Source organism: Bufo bufo, chromosome 4 (assembly GCF_905171765.1).
Source record: "Bufo bufo chromosome 4, aBufBuf1.1, whole genome shotgun sequence".
Lineage (NCBI taxonomy): Eukaryota > Metazoa > Chordata > Amphibia > Anura > Bufonidae > Bufo > Bufo bufo.
Genome location: NC_053392.1, coordinates 120,848,958 through 120,869,614, shown reverse-complemented (window position 1 = coordinate 120,869,614; position 20,657 = coordinate 120,848,958). Strand labels below are relative to the sequence as shown.

Sequence of the window (20,657 nt, the reverse complement as noted above, 5' to 3'; positions counted from 1 at the left end):
CATGGGGGGGGGAGAAATGTGACACAATAGGCTATTGTGTCACATTTCTCCCCCCCCCCCCTCATGGCACTTAATCCACCTTCCCCCTGCCCGGACAGCCCTGGCCCCATCCATGATCACCAAGTCAAGTCCTGAGTCCACTCCTGACCTGTCCTGACTCCTGCTGCTGCTGGCTGCCAGTGCGTCTAGTGGTCTAATCTGGCTGACGGCTGTATTAGTCCCTGCGATACCCGCCGCGGCGGCTCACTACCAGTCAGGCCCCCGTGGCAGGCTGAGCCCATGTGACCATGTGTTGCCGTGACTCCGAGCGGCCAGCACACGCAGGCTGGGGGTGGGCGGGCGCAAGGCGGCGGCGCTGCGGCACAAATTCAAGAAAGTTATAAAAAAAAAAGAAGGGCATTCAGTTTTCCGCCCTGCGCAGGGCGCGCCCTAAGGCAGCCGCTTGGCCTGCCTTATGGTAGCGCCGGCCCTGCCCAGATATGAACCCCTTCACAGTGGTTATGCCAGATTATGTGCCCCCTCCCAGTAGTTATGCCCAGATATGTGCCCCTCACAGTAGATATGCCCAGATATGTGCCCCATATCTGTATATATTGTATATAGAGTTGTAATGACCGACGACACGCACAGGGAGGAAAACAGGGAAAGCCCTGCCCAAGGGAGAGGGAAAGGTGGTGACCCCTAACTCACCTTGCGGCTGGCACCTGACTGCCCTGACGTCCCTAGACGGGTTCCTCACCCGTGCGGCGATCGCGTGCCTAAACCCTGGCTTTCCCTAATATGAGCCCTGGATAGTGAACAGGCCGGTGGGATCGCTAGTCCACACCACTATCACTAAGAGGGAAACACCAGGGAGAGGACAGACAAAACATACAAACACATACACCCAGGTGGGCGACCACAATAAACCAAAAAGGTCCAACAGGGATCTGGAGGGTAGCGTACTGGACCAACTACCAGCGAACGCAGCAACACAGCTCCAGAAGGTCAGAATAGATGTCCAGGCAGGAAGCTCTATCTCTGGCAACCAGAGAAGTGTGAGAGAGAAATATAAGGAGGTCTGGGAGTGCTGGACAAGGAACAGCTGAGGAGAAGGAGCTACGGATCCCTGAGTGAGCCAAAAGGGTTTGCTAAGCAAACCCAGAAAGCTACCATAAGGAAAACAGCCCTATCTTAAATAGAGCGTGCAGCCAACCGCTGCGACTTCCTGACCCCGGGTATAACGGAGTCAGGCGTGGTCCTCGACACCCTCGTGACAGTACCCCCTCTCTACGAGGGGCCTCCGGACACTCAGGACCAGGTCTCCCAGGATGAGAGGCATGAAAAACCCGAACTAACCTGTCGGCGTTTACCTCAGACGCAGGAACCCACATTCTTTTCTCGGGACCGTAACCTCTCCAATGCACCAGATATTGAAGAGAGCGGCGGACCCGACGAGAATTAACAATTTTGGATATCTGAAATTCTAGGTTACCATCCACGACAACAGGATGGGGTGGCAGCGGTGATGGTTCTAGAGGTGGAACATATTTTTTGAGTAACGACTTATGAAAAACATTATGAATTTTAAAAGTCTGAGGTAACTCCAGGCGAAAAGCCACGGGGTTGATGATGGCTACAATTTTGTAAGGGCCAATAAACCTAGGACCCAGTTTCCAAGAGGGAACCTTCAATTTAATATTCCTAGTAGACAACCACACATAGTCATTCACTCCTAGGTCCGGACCTGGCGACCGTCTCTTATCAGCCATGCATTTGTATTTACCTCCCATATTTTTCAAGTTAGCTTGCACCTTCTGCCATACCGATGAAAGAGATGACGAAAACCGTTCCTCTTCGGGAACCCCAGAAGACCCCCCCTCTTTGAAAGTACAGAATTGGGGATGAAAACCATATGCACCAAGAAATGGTGACTTGCCAGTGGATTCCTGACGACGATTATTTATGGCAAACTCAGCTAACGGTAAATATGATGACCACAACTCTTGGTTTTCAGACACAAAACATCTTAGATATGTCTCAAGGTTTTGGTTGGTACGCTCAGTCTGTCCATTCGACTGAGGATGGAAAGCAGAGGAAAAGGACAAGTGTACCCCCAAACGAGAACAAAAAGCTTTCCAAAATTTAGAAATAAACTGGGTACCCCGATCCGAAACAACATCGGAGGGGACCCCGTGAAGCTTCACGATTTCACTGACGAATACCTGAGCAAGAGTCTTAGCATTAGGTAGTGCGGGTAACGCAATGAAGTGTACCATTTTGCTAAACCTGTCCACTACTACCAAAATAACTGTTTTACCCGCAGACAAAGGTAAGTCAGTGATAAAATCCATTGACAGATGTGTCCACGGTCTATTGGGAATGACGAGTGGTAATAGAGACCCTGCAGGACGTGTATGTGAAACTTTTGCGCGCGCACAGGTAGAACAAGAAGACACAAAATCCAATACATCCTGACGCAACCTTGGCCACTAAAAACGACGAGACAATAGTTCCAAGGTTGCTTTACTACCCGGGTGCCCAGCAAGTGCCGAATTATGATGTTCCTTTAATAATTCGAAACGTAAGTTCAACGGTACAAACAATTTCTCTGAGGGGCAAGAGACCGGGGCGTCCCCCTGGGCCTCTAACACCTTCCCCTCCAAAACAGAGTGTACCGCAGAAACAACCACTCCTCTTTGAAGAATGGGTACCGGATCACTCACATTACCCCCTCCAGGGAAACAACGAGATATTGCATCAGCCTTGGTGTTCTTTGCCCCAGGACGATAGGTAATCACAAAGTTAAACCTGGTAAAAAATAGCGACCACCTAGCCTGTCTAGGGGTGAGACGCTTAGCTGATTCGAGGTACAGAAGATTTTTGTGGTCCGTAATTACAGTGACGGGGTGGACTGCCCCCTCTAAGAAATGACGCCACTCCTCAAACGCAAGTTTAATAGCTAATAGTTCCCTATTGCCAATATCGTAGTTCTTTTCTGCTGCAGATAGTTTTTTAGAAAAGAAAGCACAAGGACGCCATTTGCCAGGAGACGGACCCTGAGACAGCACCGCCCCCACTCCCACCTCTGACGCATCGACTTCAACAATAAAAGGCTGAGAGACATCAGGTTGGACCAGTACAGGTGCTGAGGTAAACCTCTCTTTTAGAGAGGAAAAAGCAACTTTAGCGGCGTCAGACCATTTAGAAAAATCAGTCCCCTTCCTAGTCATGTCAGTAAGTGGTTTTACAATAAGTGAATAATTTTTAATGAATTTCCTATAGAAATTCGCGAAGCCCAAGAACCGTTGTAGTGCTTTGAGGTTCTCAGGAAGATCCCAATCTAAAATTGCCTGGACCTTCCTAGGATCCATACGGAAACCTGACGCAGATAAAAAATAACCCAGGAATTGTATCTCCTGAACGGCGAAGACACATTTTTCAATTTTAGCATATAATTCATTCGTCCGTAGGACCTGCAGTACTTGTCTGACATGCACCTCATGTGTTTTCAGATCGGACGAATAAATTAAAATATCATCTAGGTATATTACCACAAACCTGCCGATTAGATGACTAAAAATGTCATTAACGAAATGTTGAAAGACGGCAGGAGCATTGGTCAGACCGAAAGGCATAACTAGATTTTCATAATGCCCCTCAGGGGTGTTAAACGCTGTCTTCCACTCATCCCCCTCCTTAATACGAATCAGATTGTAGGCACCCCTAAGATCAAGTTTGGAGAACCACCTAGCACCCGCAATCTGATTAAACAGGTCAGGAATGAGAGGAAGAGGGTATGGGTCTCGGATGGTTATCTGATTTAATTCGCGAAAATCTAAGCAAGGACGCAGGCCCCCATCTTTCTTTTTAACGAAGAAAAACCCTGCAGCCACGGGTGAAGAAGAGGGTCTGATGTGTCCCTTAGCCAAGCTCTCGGAGATATAATCTTTCATGGCTTGTCTCTCTGGACCCGAAAGATTATATAACCTGGTCTTGGGTAATTTTGCGCCGGGAATAAGGTTAACCGGGCAATCATAAGGACGATGAGGTGGTAACTTCTGACAACCCTTTTCAGAAAAAACATCCTCAAAGTCCGAAATAAATGTAGGTAGGGTAGTTATGGAGGCGACTAAGCAATTGCTATTTAAGCAATTTTCTCTGCACTGCTCACTCCACTCCAATATCTCCCTAGCCTGCCAATCCACCACTGGATTGTGCGCTACCAACCAGGGAAGACCCAGCACTACCGGAGTGGGAAGCCCCTCCAGAACATAACCTGAAAGCATCTCGTTATGGTGGTCCCCTACCCGAAGGTGTAAATTATGAACCATGTGCGTGAGGTTTCTCTGAGACAGGGGAGCAGAATCAATAGCGAATATGGGAATGGGTCTGTAAAGTACAGAGAGACAAACCCAAAGTGCAGGCAAAATGGGCATCTATCAAATTTACCCCTGCTCCACTGTCTAGAAAGAAAGAAATAGTCTCCGTCTTATCACCAAAAATAATAACCGCTGGCAACACAAATTGCGATGTACGTATGGAGGAAACGTATACCCCCCGGCTGACATCCTCCACACAGCCTGGGGTTAGTAGTTTTTCCGACGGTCTTTTGTTTCTGAGGAAAGAAGGACAGACATTAATGAAATGACCCCTCTCCCCACAAAAAAAACAAACCCCAAGCCTACGGCGAGCCTCAGGAGGACGGACCTGACGAGTAGTTCCTCCTAGCTGCATAGGCTCGTCTAAGTCCGTACAGACTAACTGCTGCTTGGGAGGGGTTACCAATTGCTCCGTTTTTTTCAACCTGACCCTAAGGCGTCTATCTATTCGGATAGAAAGGGACATAACCGCATCAAGGGAAAAGGGGGTCTCATATAATGCAAGCGCATCCTTAACCCTTTCGGATAACCCAGAGCAGAACTGACTCCTGAGAGCCGGGTCGTTCCATTGGGTATCCGTAGCCCACCTACGGAATTCAGAGCAATACTCCTCTACCGGCCGCTCTCCTTGTAAGAGTCTCCGTAATCTTGATTCAGCCAGGGCGACTCGGTCAGGGTCATCATATATGAGACCCAAGGCCCCAAAAAACTCATCCACTGACCGAAGAGCCTGGGAATCAGTAGGTAAAGAGAACGCCCAGGACTGCGGATCCCCCTGCAGCAGGGAAATAACAACCCCCACCCGCTGATCTTCATTACCAGAGGAGTAAGGGCGCAGTTTAAAATATAACTTACAGGCCTCACGGAATGTCAAAAACTTGTCCCTTCCCCCAGAAAATCTGTCAGGGAGAGGGACCTTGGGTTCCGCAACAACCTGGTTACCAGTAGCAACCGCTGGGCTTGCAGTCAGTTGTAATTGCTGCTGTTGCTGGAGGACCGACGCCTTCAATCCTACCACCTCCAAAGACAGGCCATGAAATTGTTTGGACAGAACAGCAATTTGATCCATACTGGATTCTAAGTAGGTAAAAAATGTTTTTTTTTTTTTTTTTTTACCTACACAAAATAATGGCCAGAGATAATGTAGTGACCGACGACACGCACAGGGAGGAAAACAGGGAAAGCCCTGCCCAAGGGAGAGGGAAAGGTGGTGACCCCTAACTCACCTTGCGGCTGGCACCTGACTGCCCTGACGTCCCTAGACGGGTTCCTCACCCGTGCGGCGATCGCGTGCCTAAACCCTGGCTTTCCCTAATATGAGCCCTGGATAGTGAACAGGCCGGTGGGATCGCTAGTCCACACCACTATCACTAAGAGGGAAACACCAGGGAGAGGACAGACAAAACATACAAACACATACACCCAGGTGGGCGACCACAATAAACCAAAAAGGTCCAACAGGGATCTGGAGGGTAGCGTACTGGACCAACTACCAGCGAACGCAGCAACACAGCTCCAGAAGGTCAGAATAGATGTCCAGGCAGGAAGCTCTATCTCTGGCAACCAGAGAAGTGTGAGAGAGAAATATAAGGAGGTCTGGGAGTGCTGGACAAGGAACAGCTGAGGAGAAGGAGCTACGGATCCCTGAGTGAGCCAAAAGGGTTTGCTAAGCAAACCCAGAAAGCTACCATAAGGAAAACAGCCCTATCCTAGCCAACCGCTGCGACTTCCTGACCCCGGGTATAACGGAGTCAGGCGTGGTCCTCGACACCCTCGTGACAAGAGTATAACGGGATTGTATATAATCCCATCAACTGGTCGTAAGTGTACTATTATATCGGGCATTTACTGCCTGTGGCTTATCTAAGGATGCCCGATTTAAGGTGGAGCATTATCTAGCACTCCATATAATAGTCCACTTACGAACAGTTGATGGGATTATACACTGCGTGCAGAATTATTAGGCAAATTAGTATTTTGACCACATCATCCTCTTTATGCATGTTGTCTTACTCCAAGCTGTATAGGCTCGAAAGCCTACTACCAATTAAGCATATTAGGTGATGTGCATCTCTGTAATGAGAAGGGGTGTGGTCTAATGACATCAACACCCTATATTAGGTGTGCATAATTATTAGGCAACTTCCTTTCCTTTGGCAAAATGGGTCAAAAGAAGGACTTGACAGGCTCAGAAAAGTCAAAAATAGTGAGATATCTTGCAGAGGGATGCAGCACTCTTAAAATTGCAAAGCTTCTGAAGCGTGATCATCGAACAATCAAGCGTTTCATTCAAAATAATCAACAGGGTCGCAAGAAGCGTGTGGAAAAACCAAGGCGCAAAATAACTGCCCATGAACTGAGAAAAGTCAAGCGTGCAGCTGCCAAGATGCCACTTGCCACCAGTTTGGCCGTATTTCAGAGCTGCAACATCACTGGAGTGCCCAAAAGCACAAGGTGTGCAATACTCAGAGACATGGCCAAGGTAAGAAAGGCTGAAAGACGACCACCACTGAACAAGACACACAAGCTGAAACGTCAAGTCTGGGCCAAGAAATATCTCAAGACTGATTTTTCTAAGGTTTTATGGACTGATGAAATGAGAGTGAGTCTTGATGGGCCAGATGGATGGGCCCGTGGCTGGATTGGTAAAGGGCAGAGAGCTCCAGTCCGACTCAGACGCCAGCAAGGTGGAGGTGGAGTACTGGTTTGGGCTGGTATCATCAAAGATGAGCTTGTGGGGCCTTTTTGGGTTGAGGATGGAGTCAAGCTCAACTCCCAGTCCTACTGCCAGTTTCTGGAAGACACCTTCTTCAAGCAGTGGTACAGGAAGAAGTCTGCATCCTTCAAGAAAAACATGATTTTCATGCAGGACAATGCTCCATCACACTTGTCCAAGTACTCCACAGCGTGGCTGGCAAGAAAGGGTATAAAAGAAGAAAATCTAATGACATGGCCTCCTTGTTCACCTGATCTGAACCCCATTGAGAACCTGTGGTCCATCATCAAATGTGAGATTTACAAGGAGGGAAAACAGTACACCTCTCTGAACAGTGTCTGGGAGGCTGTGGTTGCTGCTGCACGCAATGTTGATGGTGAACAGATCAAAACACTGACAGAATCCATGGATGGCAGGCTTTTGAGTGTCCTTGCAAAGAAAGGTGGCTATATTGGTCACTGATTTGTTTTTGTTTTGCTTTTGAATGTCAGAAATGTATATTTGTGAATGTTGAGATGTTATATTGGTTTCACTGGTAAAAAGAAATAATTGAAATGGGTAGATATTTGCTTTTTGTTAAGTTGCCTAATAATTATGCACAGTAATAGTTACCTGCACACACAGATATCCCCCTAAAATAGCTAAAACTAAAAACAAACTAAAAGCTACTTCCAAAAATATTCAGCTTTGATATTAATGATTTTTTTGGGTTCATTGAGAACATGGTTGTTGTTCAATAATAAAATTAATCCTCAAAAATACAACTTGCCTAATAATTCTGCACTCCCTGTATTTGCCATCACTGGATCGTTAGAAGTCTTTAGAGTCCTACACATCTCCCCTGATAATGTTATCTTGCTGAAACCTGCATGTAGGGAGCGGGACTAGAATAGGGCCATTCAAGGCCAGGCGACAGGGCAAGGTTTCGGACGGGGTCGCCCTTCTAAGGGCGAGTGCCCTGTGGTTAGGCTTCTACCCCCCAATAGTATCAGGGCAAGCCACAGACCACTTTATAGGGCCAACCAGGGCCTCAGCTGCACCCCGCCGTCCCTACAGCAGATGAGCGTCTACTTAGGAGTCCAACATCGTGGCATCATTTGGACGCATTCTGCACCCTGGACGCAGACTACAGAGCGGTAGGAGTACGGGTTTCTTTTGGGTGCCGCCGAGTACCCTCTTTAATTTATCTTTGGGTGCCGCCGTGCACGATAACCTGTCATACCGTCGCTCTGATCACCAATTGTTTGTATATATCTATGTATTTTTGGGCCTATTTTTTTAAATTCCAAAGTAAAAGTTATGTTTTAATGTAACTAAGAAATAACTAACCCTGTAACTTATGATATTTGATAGATAGTGATCATTACAATAGGACTTAGTCCACATAACTGTTTAACACAAAGGACTTTTACAAACTTTTGAACCCCTGGTCTAATTTGTGCCATTTGGGATATGTTAAATGTCTATGTGTACTGTAAAGAGTGGGACATTGTATATTTGAGTAGTGATGTCTGTCCAATTGTCTCCACGTGTGTATTGGTGATTTCCCTTTTTCCTGAGAGATAATTGACTTACTCCTTGGTTGTCTCCAGGACAGAAGACACTGTGTATTCTCCTGCCTGTAATACAATTGCATCAACCCATTGTGTGAGGTAATTGTATCACAGGCAGAGGGGAGGATTTTGTGTGGGAGTGTCTGAGTGTATTGTACGTGTTTATTGGTTGTTTTTACAAAACCCTGTGGGTGGTAACCTTGTTGGAAAATGTGTATAAGTCAATTCTTGTGTGTTCAATAAAGAGTTCTATTTGTACCCGTCTTCTTGACTTCGGCTGATGTTTGGGGATTCGCATGCTTTATTAACGGAATCATCTTAAAAAGTTATTGGCATTTCGTATTGAATTCGTCTACTTCAACTGCCGAACGGAGCGCTATATTCACCTGGCTCGGGCGGTTCGGGAGGAAACCACTGAATGTGGTTTAAATATACTTGGGCAGGGGCTGATTGCTCCAAACTCTCTCTCTGATATTCCCCAACGTGGGCCTGATAGGTCCTGGATATTGGATCCGTGCTGTTGAATTTGGAGAGAAATTGGCGCAGACAGCCTCCGCTCACTTAGGTAATATTTCTCCTACAAACTTCATAAAATAATCACGTACACCACACCAAATATAAAAATAATGACATAAGTCAGTCCTATATTTAATAAAAAATAGCACCGTTATGCTATTAAATCACTAGACATTGATGGTGTCCTATGTCAGTTTGATGAGTATTCAAAGAGCGCTCCACGTATTTGTTACTTTTTACGTGCTTGATACTTTTTATGAACTGTGTCTAATTCCTGTTGTGCCGGCTGTATGCTGTTACAATTTGTTAAGATTCAATTGCTGACAAAAAAAGGTCCTTAGTAAATGCCTAATACAGTTCGTTCACTTCGCCTTCTACAGTGAACGAACTGTATTAGGCATTTACTAAGGACTAGTGTTGAGCGAACAGTTCGAGCATAGTTCGGGTCCGTACCGAATTTTGGGGTGTTCGTGACACGGACCCGAACCCGAACTTTTTCGTAAAAGTTCGGGTTCGGGTTCGTCGTTCGGCATGTATTTTGGCGCATTTTGAAAGGCTGCAAAGCAGCCAATCAACATGCATCATACTACTTGCCCTAAGATGCCATCGCAGCCATGCCTACTATTGGCAAGGCTGTGATTGGCCAAGTGCAGCATGTGACTCAGCCTCTTTATAAGCTTGTGCGCACGTCGGGACGTGCTCACTCCCGATGTGAATAGAACAGGGATAGACGCAGCTGATGCTAGGGCGAGAATAGGCAGGGATAATTGAATAACTGGAAGCAAATTTCTCTCCTCCACCTGTGATTCATCTGAACAACTGCAGCTGAGCTGCTTTTTTGATAGGGATTGGCTATTTTTAGAGTGGCCAGAGTGATTTTTCCATCCACATGTACCTGGGCTGACCGCCGGCCGCCATTTTGCGACTTGTAGTGCTGCAGCAGAAGCTGCCACAGTGTGCATTCCAAAGCTCCAAACAAGTCAGACATCTACACCTGGGATTCAGACCAATAGCGATTTAGCAGCACAGTCCAAGGCTATTTTTTTTAAAGGTTGTGCAGACCATTTTGTGGCACATGTTACTGGGCTGATAGGCGGCGGCCATCTTGGGACTAGTGCTGCAGCACAATCTCTCCCAACGTCCATTAATCACTTGTAATAGTGGTCTGTGCCATAGAAATCCTACATCAGGGACTTGGGTGTGCTTGTGTCACCCCTACTAATACCAGTCCACCTGTAATCCATACAGTGAAAAGCCATAAAGTATTCCAGTGAGGGAATTTTTTTTTTATTTAAAAAAGGCCAAGTTAGTTTACCTGGCGTTCAATATACTAGATACAGTTAGGCCTGCGTTTCATACATCTGGAATTAGCAAACTAATGTGCTGGGGTTGGGAAAACATATATGTACCCATACTAGAATCTGTCAAAGAAAGCGGTACTCACATATAACAGTCATTCCATCTGTAATCCATACAGTCAAAAGACTGAAAGTATTCCAGTGAGGGGATTTTTTTTATTTAAAAAAGGCCAAGTTAGTTTATCTGCCGTTCAATATACTAGATACAGTTAGGCCTGCGTTTCATACATCTGGAATTAGCAAACTAATGTGCTGGGGTTGGGAAAACATATATGTACCCATACTAGAATCTGTCAAAGAAAGCGGTACTCACATATAACAGTCATTCCATCTGTAATCCATACAGTCAAAAGACTGAAAGTATTCCAGTGAGGGAATTTTTTTTATTTAAAAAAGGCCAAGTTAGTTTATCTGGCGTTCAATATACTAGATACAGTTAGGCCTGCGTTTCATACATCTGGAATTAGCAAACTAATGTGCTGGGGTTGGGAAAACATATATGTACCCATACTAGAATCTGTCAAAGAAAGCGGTACTCACATATAACAGTCATTCCATCTGTAATCCATACAGTCAAAAGACTGAAAGTATTCCAGTGAGGGAATTTTTTATTTATTTAAAAAAGGCCAAGTTAGTTTATCTGGCGTTCAATATACTAGATACAGTTAGGCCTGCGTTTCATACATCTGGAATTAGCAAACTAATGTGCTGGGGTTGGGAAAACATATATGTACCCATACTAGAATCTGTCAAAGAAAGCGGTACTCACATATAACAGTCATTCCATCTGTAATCCATACAGTCAAAAGACTGAAAGTATTCCAGTGAGGGAATTTTTTTTATTTAAAAAAGGCCAAGTTAGTTTATCTGGCGTTCAATATACTAGATACAGTTAGGCCTGCGTTTCATACATCTGGAATTAGCAAACTAATGTGCTGGGGTTGGGAAAACATATATGTACCCATACTAGAATCTGTCAAAGAAAGCGGTACTCACATATAACAGTCATTCCATCTGTAATCCATACAGTCAAAAGACTGAAAGTATTCCAGTGAGGGAATTTTTTTTATTTAAAAAAGGCCAAGTTAGTTTATCTGGCGTTCAATATACTAGATACAGTTAGGCCTGCGTTTCATACATCTGGAATTAGCAAACTAATGTGCTGGGGTTGGGAAAACATATATGTACCCATACTAGAATCTGTCAAAGAAAGCGGTACTCACATATAACAGTCATTCCATCTGTAATCCATACAGTCAAAAGACTGAAAGTATTCCAGTGAGGGAATTTTTTTTATTTAAAAAAGGCCAAGTTAGTTTATCTGGCGTTCAATATACTAGATACAGTTAGGCCTGCGTTTCATACATCTGGAATTAGCAAACTAATGTGCTGGGGTTGGGAAAACATATATGTACCCATACTAGAATCTGTCAAAGAAAGCGGTACTCACATATAACAGTCATTCCATCTGTAATCCATACAGTCAAAAGACTGAAAGTATTCCAGTGAGGGGATTTTTTTTATTTAAAAAAGGCCAAGTTAGTTTATCTGGCGTTCAATATACTAGATACAGTTAGGCCTGCGTTTCATACATCTGGAATTAGCAAACTAATGTGCTGGGGTTGGGAAAACATATATGTACCCATACTAGAATCTGTCAAAGAAAGCGGTACTCACATATAACAGTCATTCCATCTGTAATCCATACAGTCAAAAGACTGAAAGTATTCCAGTGAGGGGATTTTTTTTATTTAAAAAAGGCCAAGTTAGTTTATCTGGCGTTCAATATACTAGATACAGTTAGGCCTGCGTTTCATACATCTGGAATTAGCAAACTAATGTGCTGGGGTTGGGAAAACATATATGTACCCATACTAGAATCTGTCAAAGAAAGCGGTACTCACATATAACAGTCATTCCATCTGTAATCCATACAGTCAAAAGACTGAAAGTATTCCAGTGAGGGGATTTTTTTTATTTAAAAAAGGCCAAGTTAGTTTATCTGGCGTTCAATATACTAGATACAGTTAGGCCTGCGTTTCATACATCTGGAATTAGCAAACTAATGTGCTGGGGTTGGGAAAACATATATGTACCCATACTAGAATCTGTCAAAGAAAGCGGTACTCACGTATAACAGTCATTCCATCTGTAATCCATACAGTCAAAAGACTGAAAGTATTCCAGTGAGGGGATTTTTTTTATTTAAAAAAGGCCAAGTTAGTTTATCTGGCGTTCAATATACTAGATACAGTTAGGCCTGCGTTTCATACATCTGGAATTAGCAAACTAATGTGCTGGGGTTGGGAAAACATATATGTACCCATACTAGAATCTGTCAAAGAAAGCGGTACTCACATATAACAGTCATTCCATCTGTAATCCATACAGTCAAAAGACTGAAAGTATTCCAGTGAGGGAATTTTTTTTATTTAAAAAAGGCCAAGTTAGTTTATCTGGCGTTCAATATACTAGATACAGTTAGGCCTGCGTTTCATACATCTGGAATTAGCAAACTAATGTGCTGGGGTTGGGAAAACATATATGTACCCATACTAGAATCTGTCAAAGAAAGCGGTACTCACATATAACAGTCATTCCATCTGTAATCCATACAGTCAAAAGACTGAAAGTATTCCAGTGAGGGAATTTTTTTTTATTTAAAAAAGGCCAAGTTAGTTTATCTGGCGTTCAATATACTAGATACAGTTAGGCCTGCGTTTCATACATCTGGAATTAGCAAACTAATGTGCTGGGGTTGGGAAAACATATATGTACCCATACTAGAATCTGTCAAAGAAAGCGGTACTCACATATAACAGTCATTCCATCTGTAATCCATACAGTCAAAAGACTGAAAGTATTCCAGTGAGGGAATTTTTTTTATTTAAAAAAGGCCAAGTTAGTTTATCTGGCGTTCAATATACTAGATACAGTTAGGCCTGCGTTTCATACATCTGGAATTAGCAAACTAATGTGCTGGGGTTGGGAAAACATATATGTACCCATACTAGAATCTGTCAAAGAAAGCGGTACTCACATATAACAGTCATTCCATCTGTAATCCATACAGTCAAAAGACTGAAAGTATTCCAGTGAGGGGATTTTGCTTATAAAAAATAATATATTTCATTGTGGTGCGAGTTGAATCGCAACAATGAAGAAAAATACTATTAAGGGACGAGGACGCGGTCGTGGTGGTGTCCGTGGAGCCTCTGTTGCTGGTAGAGGACGTGGCCGTTCGGCCCCAGGCGCACACAGTAGGGAACGAACTCCCTCTACTAGCCGGCAGAATGTACCGCAATATCTCGTGGGGCCCAATGCCGCTCTTAGGATGGTAAGGCCTGAGCAGGTACAGGCATTAATCGATTGGGTGGCCGACAGTGCTTCCAGCACGTTCACCACATGGTCTTCCACCCAGTCTTCTGCGGAAAGCGCACAGGTGGCACCTGAAAACCAAGCCCATCAGTCTGTCACATCACCCCCAAGCATATCAGGGAAACGGTCTGAGCCACAAGTTATGCAGCAGTCTCTTCTTCTGTTTGAAGACTCTGCTTCCAGGGTTTCCCAGGGGCGTCCACCTAGCCCTTCCCCAGTGGAGGAAGACATACCATGCACTGACGCACAACCACTTATGTCTCCAGATGAAGAGGACATGGGAATACCACCACAGCAGAGTCACCGACTCTCTGATGATGACGAAACACAGGTGCCCACTGCCGCGTCTTTTTGCAGTGTGCAGACTGAACAGGAGGAGGTCAGGGAGGGAGACTGGGTGGAAGACGATGCAGAGGACGATGAGGTCTTAGACCCCACATGGACTGAAGGTCGTGGCGATGACTTTCACAGTTCAGAGGAAGAGGTAGTGGTGAGACCGAGACAACAGCGAAGCCAAAGAGGGAGCAGGGGGCCAAAGCAGACGAGCCGCCGCCCCCAGAGTTCGCCTGCTACTGGACATCGCCAACAGGGACCCAGCCCCACAAAGGCAGCTTCAAAGAGTTCCCTGGCATGGCACTTCTTTAAACAATGTCCTACCGACAAGACCCGAGTGACTTGCACGCTCTGCCATCAGAGCCTGAGGCGAGGCATTAACGTTCTGAACCTCAGCACAACCTGCATGACCAGGCATCTACATGCAAAGCATGAACTGCAGTGGGGTACACACCTTAAAAACCAGGCACTCGCTGAGGCTCCCCCTGCTCCCTCTACCGCTGCTGCCTCGGCTTCCGCCTCGAGAGGAATGTTGCCACCTGCCGAGCAGCAAACAGAGGATGTGCCACCGACACCACCACCACCGCCACCGTCAACTAGCGTCTCCACTATATCACACAGCAGCGTTCAGCTCTCAATATCTCAAACCTTAGAGAGGAAGCGCAAATTCCCCCCGAGTCACCCTCGAGCCCTTGGCCTGAACGCCAGCATTTCTAAACTGCTGGCCTTTGAAATGCTGTCATTCCGGCTGGTGGACACAGACAGCTTCAAACAGCTGATGGCCATGGCTGTCCCGCAGTATGTGGTTCCCAGCCGCCACTACTTCTCCAAGACAGCCGTGCCTTCCCTGCACATGCAAGTGTCCGATAAAATCAAGTGTGCACTGCGCAACGCCATTTGTGGCAAGGTCCACCTAACCACAGATACGTGGACCAGTAAGCACGGCCAGGGACGCTATATCTCACTAACTGCACACTGGATGAATGTAGTGGCGCCTGGGCCCCCGGCGGACAGTTCCTTGGCGCACGTCCTTCCGCCCCCTAGGATCGCAGGGCATCATTCTCTGCCTCCTGTAGCCTCCTCCTCCTACTCGGCTTCCTCCTCCACTGCTTCCACCAGCTCATCCGGTCAGCCACACACCTTCACCACCAACTTCAGCACAGCCCGGGGTAAACGTCAGCAGGCCATTCTGAAACTCATATGTTTGGGGGACAGGCCCCACAGCGCAAAGGAGTTGTGGCGGGGTATTGAACAACAGACCGACGAGTGGTTTCTGCCGGTGGGCCTCAAGCCAGGCCTGGTGGTATGCGATAATGGGCGAAATCTCGTGGCAGCTCTGGGACTAGCCGGTTTGACGCACATCCCTTGCCTGGCGCATGTGCTGAACTTGGTGGTGCAGAGGTTCATTCACCACTACCCCAACATGTCAGAGCTGCTGCATAAAGTGCGGGCCGTCTGTGCGCGCTTCCGCCGTTCACATCCTGCCGCTGCTCGCCTGTCTGCGCTACAGCGGAACTTCGGCCTTCCCGCTCACCGCCTCATATGCGACGTGCCCACCCGGTGGAACTCCACCTTGCACATGCTGGAGAGACTGTGCGAGCAGCAGCAGGCCATAGTGGAGTTTCAGCTGCAGCACGCTCGCGTCAGTCGTACTGCCGAACAGCACCACTTCACCACCAATGATTGGGCCTCCATGCGAGACCTGTGTGCCCTGCTGCGCTGTTTCGAGTACTCCACCAACATGGCCAGTGGCGATGACACTGTTATCAGCGTTACAATACCACTTCTATGTCTCCTTGAGAAAACACTTAGGGCAATGATGTTAGAGGAGGTGGCCCAGGTGGAGGAGGAGGAGGAGGATGAGGGCTCGTTTCTAACACTTTCGGGCCAGTCTGTTCGAAGTGGCTCAGAGGGAGGTTTGTTTAAGCAGCAGAGGACAGGTTCACAAGTCGCCAGCCAAGGCACTGTACTGGAGGACGAGGAGGATGAGGAGGAGGAGGTGGAGGGGGACGAGGATGACGCAAGTTCACAGCGGGGTGGCAGCCCAGGCCCATCACTGGTGCGTGGCTGGGGGGATACGGTGGACGATGACGATACGCCTCCCACAGAGGACAGCTTGTCCTTACCCATGGGTAGCCTGGCCCACATGAGCGAATATATGCTCCAATGCCTGCGCAACGACAGCAGAGTTGCCCACGTTTTAACGTGTGCAGACTACTGGGTGGCCACCCTGCTGGATCCCCGGTATAAAGACAATGTGCCCACTTTGATTCCTGAACTGGAGCGCGACCGTAAGATGCGCGAGTACAAGCGCACGCTGATAGAGGCGCTCTTGAGAGCATTCCCACATGTCACAGGGGAACAGGTGGGAGGTGAAGGCAGAGGAGTGGCAAGAGGTCGCCAACGCAGCTGTGTCACGGCCAGCTCATCTGAGGGCAGGGTTACGTAGCATGGCAGAAATGTGGAAAAGTTTTGTCTCCACGCCACAGCTATCTGCACCGACACCTGATACGGAACGTGTTAGCAGGAGGCAGCATTTCACTAACATGGTTGAACAGTATGTCTGCACACCCCTCCACATCCTGACGGATGGTTCGGCCCCATTCAACTACTGGGTTTTGAAATTGTCCACGTGGCCAGAGTTAGCATGTTATGCCTTGGAGGTGCTTTCCTGCCCGGCGGCCAGCGTTTTATCTGAACGCGTATTCAGCACGGCAGGGGGCGTCATTACTGACAAGCGCAGCCGCCTGTCCACAGCCAACGTGGACAAGCTGACCTTCATAAAGATGAACCAGGCATGGATCCCACAGGACCTGTCCCTCCCTTGTGCAGAGTAGTCCTTATTAACTGCCTAAAACATGTCTTGTTGTGCTACGGGCCACTTCTTTATTTGATACAAATTTTATGAAACCCACAGTTGAATGAAACTCTTCTCTGTCTGGGCGCCGGGGCCTAACCAGATGAAAGTGGCCGGTTAAACTAACGGGTGACATGAAGCCATAACCTCTGCCATGCTACCTCTGTCTTCTGTCTGGGTGCTGAGGCCTAAGTCAAATAAAGCGGTCTTCTGCTGTGCTGGGGGATATGAAGCTAATCTCTGACCTCTCTCCTCTGTCTGGGTCCAAAGGCCTAAATCACTGAAAGAGGCCTTCTCCTGTGGTGTGTGATATGATGCCAGAATATGTGCTGTGGGGCCTCTCTCCTCTTCCTGGGTGCAGGGGTCAAATAAACTAAATTGTGGCCTACTCCTGTGGTGGTTGATATGATGCCTGATTCTCTGATGTGGAACCTCTCTCCTCTGTTTGGGTGAAGGGGTCAAAGTAACTAAATGGTGGCTTCTCCTGTGGTGGCTGATATGATGCCAGAATATGTGCTGTGGTGCCTCTCTCCTCTTCCTGGGTGCAGGGGTCAAATAAACTAAATTGTGGCCTACTCCTGTGGTGGTTGATATGATGCCTGATTCTCTGATGTGGAACCTCTCTCCTCTGTTTGGGTGAAGGGGTCAAAGTAACTAAATGGTGGCTTCTCCTGTGGTGGCTGATATGATGCCAGAATATGTGCTGTGGTGCCTCTCTCCTCTTCCTGGGTGCAGGGGTCAAAGTAACTAAATGGTGGCTTCTCCTGTGGTGGCTGATATGATGCCAGAATATGTGCTGTGGGGCCTCTCTCCTCTTCCTGGGTGCAGGGGTCAAAGTAACTCAATGGTGGCTTCTCCTGTGGTGGTTAGTATGATGCCAGAATATGTGCTGTGGGGCCTCTCTCCTCTTCTGGGTGCAGGGGTCAAATAAACTAAATTGTGGCCTACTCCTGTGGTGGTTGATATGATGCCTGATTCTCTGATGTGGAACCTCTCTCTCTGTTTGGGTGAAGGGGTCAAAGTAACTAAATGGTGGCTTCTCCTGTGGTGGCTGATATGATGCCAGAATATGTGCTGTGGTGCCTCTCTCCTCTTCCTGGGTGCAGGGGTCAAATAAACTAAATTGTGGCCTACTCCTGTGGTGGTTGATATGATGCCTGATTCTCTGATGTGGAACCTCTCTCCTCTGTTTGGGTGAAGGGGTCAAAGTAACTAAATGGTGGCTTCTCCTGTGGTGGCTGATATGATGCCAGAATATGTGCTGTGGTGCCTCTCTCCTCTTCCTGGGTGCAGGGGTCAAAGTAACTAAATGGTGGCTTCTCCTGTGGTGGCTGATATGATGCCAGAATATGTGCTGTGGGGCCTCTCTCCTCTTCCTGGGTGCAGGGGTCAAAGTAACTCAATGGTGGCTTCTCCTGTGGTGGCTGATATGATGCCAGAATATGTGCTGTGGTGCCTCTCTCCTCTGTCTGGGTCCAAAGGCCTAAATCACTGAAAGAGGCCTTCTCCTGTGGTGTGTGATATGATGCCTGAATATGTGCTGTGGTGCCTCTCTCCTCTTCCTGGGTGCGGGGGTCAAAGTAACTCAATGGTGGCTTCTCCTGTGGTGGCTGATATGATGCCAGAATATGTGCTGTGGTGCCTCTCTCCTCTTCCTGGGTGCGGGGGTCAAAGTAACTCAATGGTGGCTTCTCCTGTGGTGGCTGATATGATGCCAGAATATGTGCTGTGGGGCCTCTCTCCTCTTCCTGGGTGCAGGGGTCAAAGTAACTCAATGGTGGCTTCTCCTGTGGTGGTTAGTATGATGCCAGAATATGTGCTGTGGGGCCTCTCTCCTCTTCCTGGGTGCAGGGGTCAAAGTAACTCAATGGTGGCTTCTCCTGTGGTGGCTGATATGATGCCAGAATATGTGCTGTGGTGCCTCTCTCCTCTTCCTGGGTGCAGGGGTCAAAGTAACTAAATGGTGGCTTCTCCTGTGGTGGCTGATATGATGCCAGAATATGTGCTGTGGGGCCTCTCTCCTCTTCCTGGGTGCAGGGGTCAAAGTAACTCAATGGTGGCTTCTCCTGTGGTGGCTGATATGATGCCAGAATATGTGCTGTGGTGCCTCTCTCCTCTGTCTGGGTGCCTGGGCCTAAAGTCACTGAAAGAGGCTTCTCCTGTGGTGGTGATATGATGCCTGAATATGTGCTGTGGTGCCTCTCTCCTCTTCCTGGGTGCGGGGGTCAAAGTAACTCAATGGTGGCTTCTCCTGTGGTGGCTGATATGATGCCAGAATATGTGCTGTGGTGCCTCTCTCCTCTTCCTGGGTGCGGGGGTCAAAGTAACTCAATGGTGGCTTCTCCTGTGGTGGCTGATATGATGCCAGAATATGTGCTGTGGGGCCTCTCTCCTCTTCCTGGGTGCAGGGGTCAAAGTAACTCAATGGTGGCTTCTCCTGTGGTGGTTAGTATGATGCCAGAATATGTGCTGTGGGGCCTCTCTCCTCTTCCTGGGTGCAGGGGTCAAAGTAACTTAATGGTGGCTTCTCCTGTGGTGGCTGATATGATGCCAGAATATGTGCTGTGGTGCCTCTCTCCTCTTCCTGGGTGCAGGGGTCAAAGTAACTAAATGGTGGCTTCTCCTGTGGTGGCTGATATGATGCCAGAATATGTGCTGTGGGGCCTCTCTCCTCTTCCTGGGTGCAGGGGTCAAAGTAACTCAATGGTGGCTTCTCCTGTGGTGGCTGATATGATGCCAGAATATGTGCTGTGGTGCCTCTCTCCTCTTCCTGGGTGCAGGGGTCAAAGTAACTAAATGGTGGCTTCTCCTGTGGTGGCTGATATGATGCCAGAATATGTGCTGTGGGGCCTCTCTCCTCTTCCTGGGTGCAGGGGTCAAAGTAACTCAATGGTGGCTTCTCCTGTGGTGGCTGATATGATGCCAGAATATGTGCTGTGGTGCCTCTCTCCTCTGTCTGGGTCCAAAGGCCTAACTCAATGGTGGCTTCTCCTGTGGTGGCTGATATGATGCCAGAATATGTGCTGTGGTGCCTCTCTCCTCTTCCTGGGTGCGGGGGTCAAAGTAACTCAATGGTGGCTTCTCCTGTGGTGGTTATATGATGCCAGAATATGTGCTGTGGGGCCTCTCTCCTCTTCCTGGGTGCAGGGGTCAAAGTAACTCAATGGTGGCTTCTCCTGTGGTGGCTGATATGATGCCAGAATATGTGCTGTGGGGCCTCTCTCCTCTTCCTGGGTGCAGGGGTCAAAGTAACTCAATGGTGGCTTCTCCTGTGGTGGCTGAGTATGATGCCAGAATATGTGCTGTGGGGCCTCTCTCCTCTTCCTGGGTGCAGGGGTCAAAGTAACTCAATGGTGGCTTCTCCTGTGGTGGCTGATATGATGCCAGAATATGTGCTGTGGTGCCTCTCTCCTCTTCCTGGGTGCAGGGGTCAAAGTAACTCAATGGTGGCTTCTCCTGTGGTGGCTGATATGATGCCAGAATATGTGCTGTGGTGCCTCTCTCCTCTTCCTGGGTGCGGGGTCAAAGTAACTCAATGGTGGCTTCTCCTGTGGTGGCTGATATGATGCCAGAATATGTGCTGTG

At 47.6% G+C, this 20,657-nt stretch overlaps 1 long non-coding RNA gene across 1 annotated transcript in view; it reads right to left on the bottom strand.

The window, feature by feature from the left end:
- Window positions 1-348: 348 nt before the first annotated feature.
- The window catches only part of LOC120998523, a 20,622-nt gene continuing 313 nt past the window's right edge, over window positions 349-20,657 (bottom strand). Inside the window, exons 2-4 of the long non-coding RNA XR_005778420.1 lie at window positions 7,737-7,742; window positions 3,970-3,974; window positions 349-469 (exon numbers count right to left, since the gene is read on the bottom strand). This is a non-coding gene — a long non-coding RNA (uncharacterized LOC120998523). The remainder of the gene's footprint in view (window positions 470-3,969; window positions 3,975-7,736; window positions 7,743-20,657) is intronic.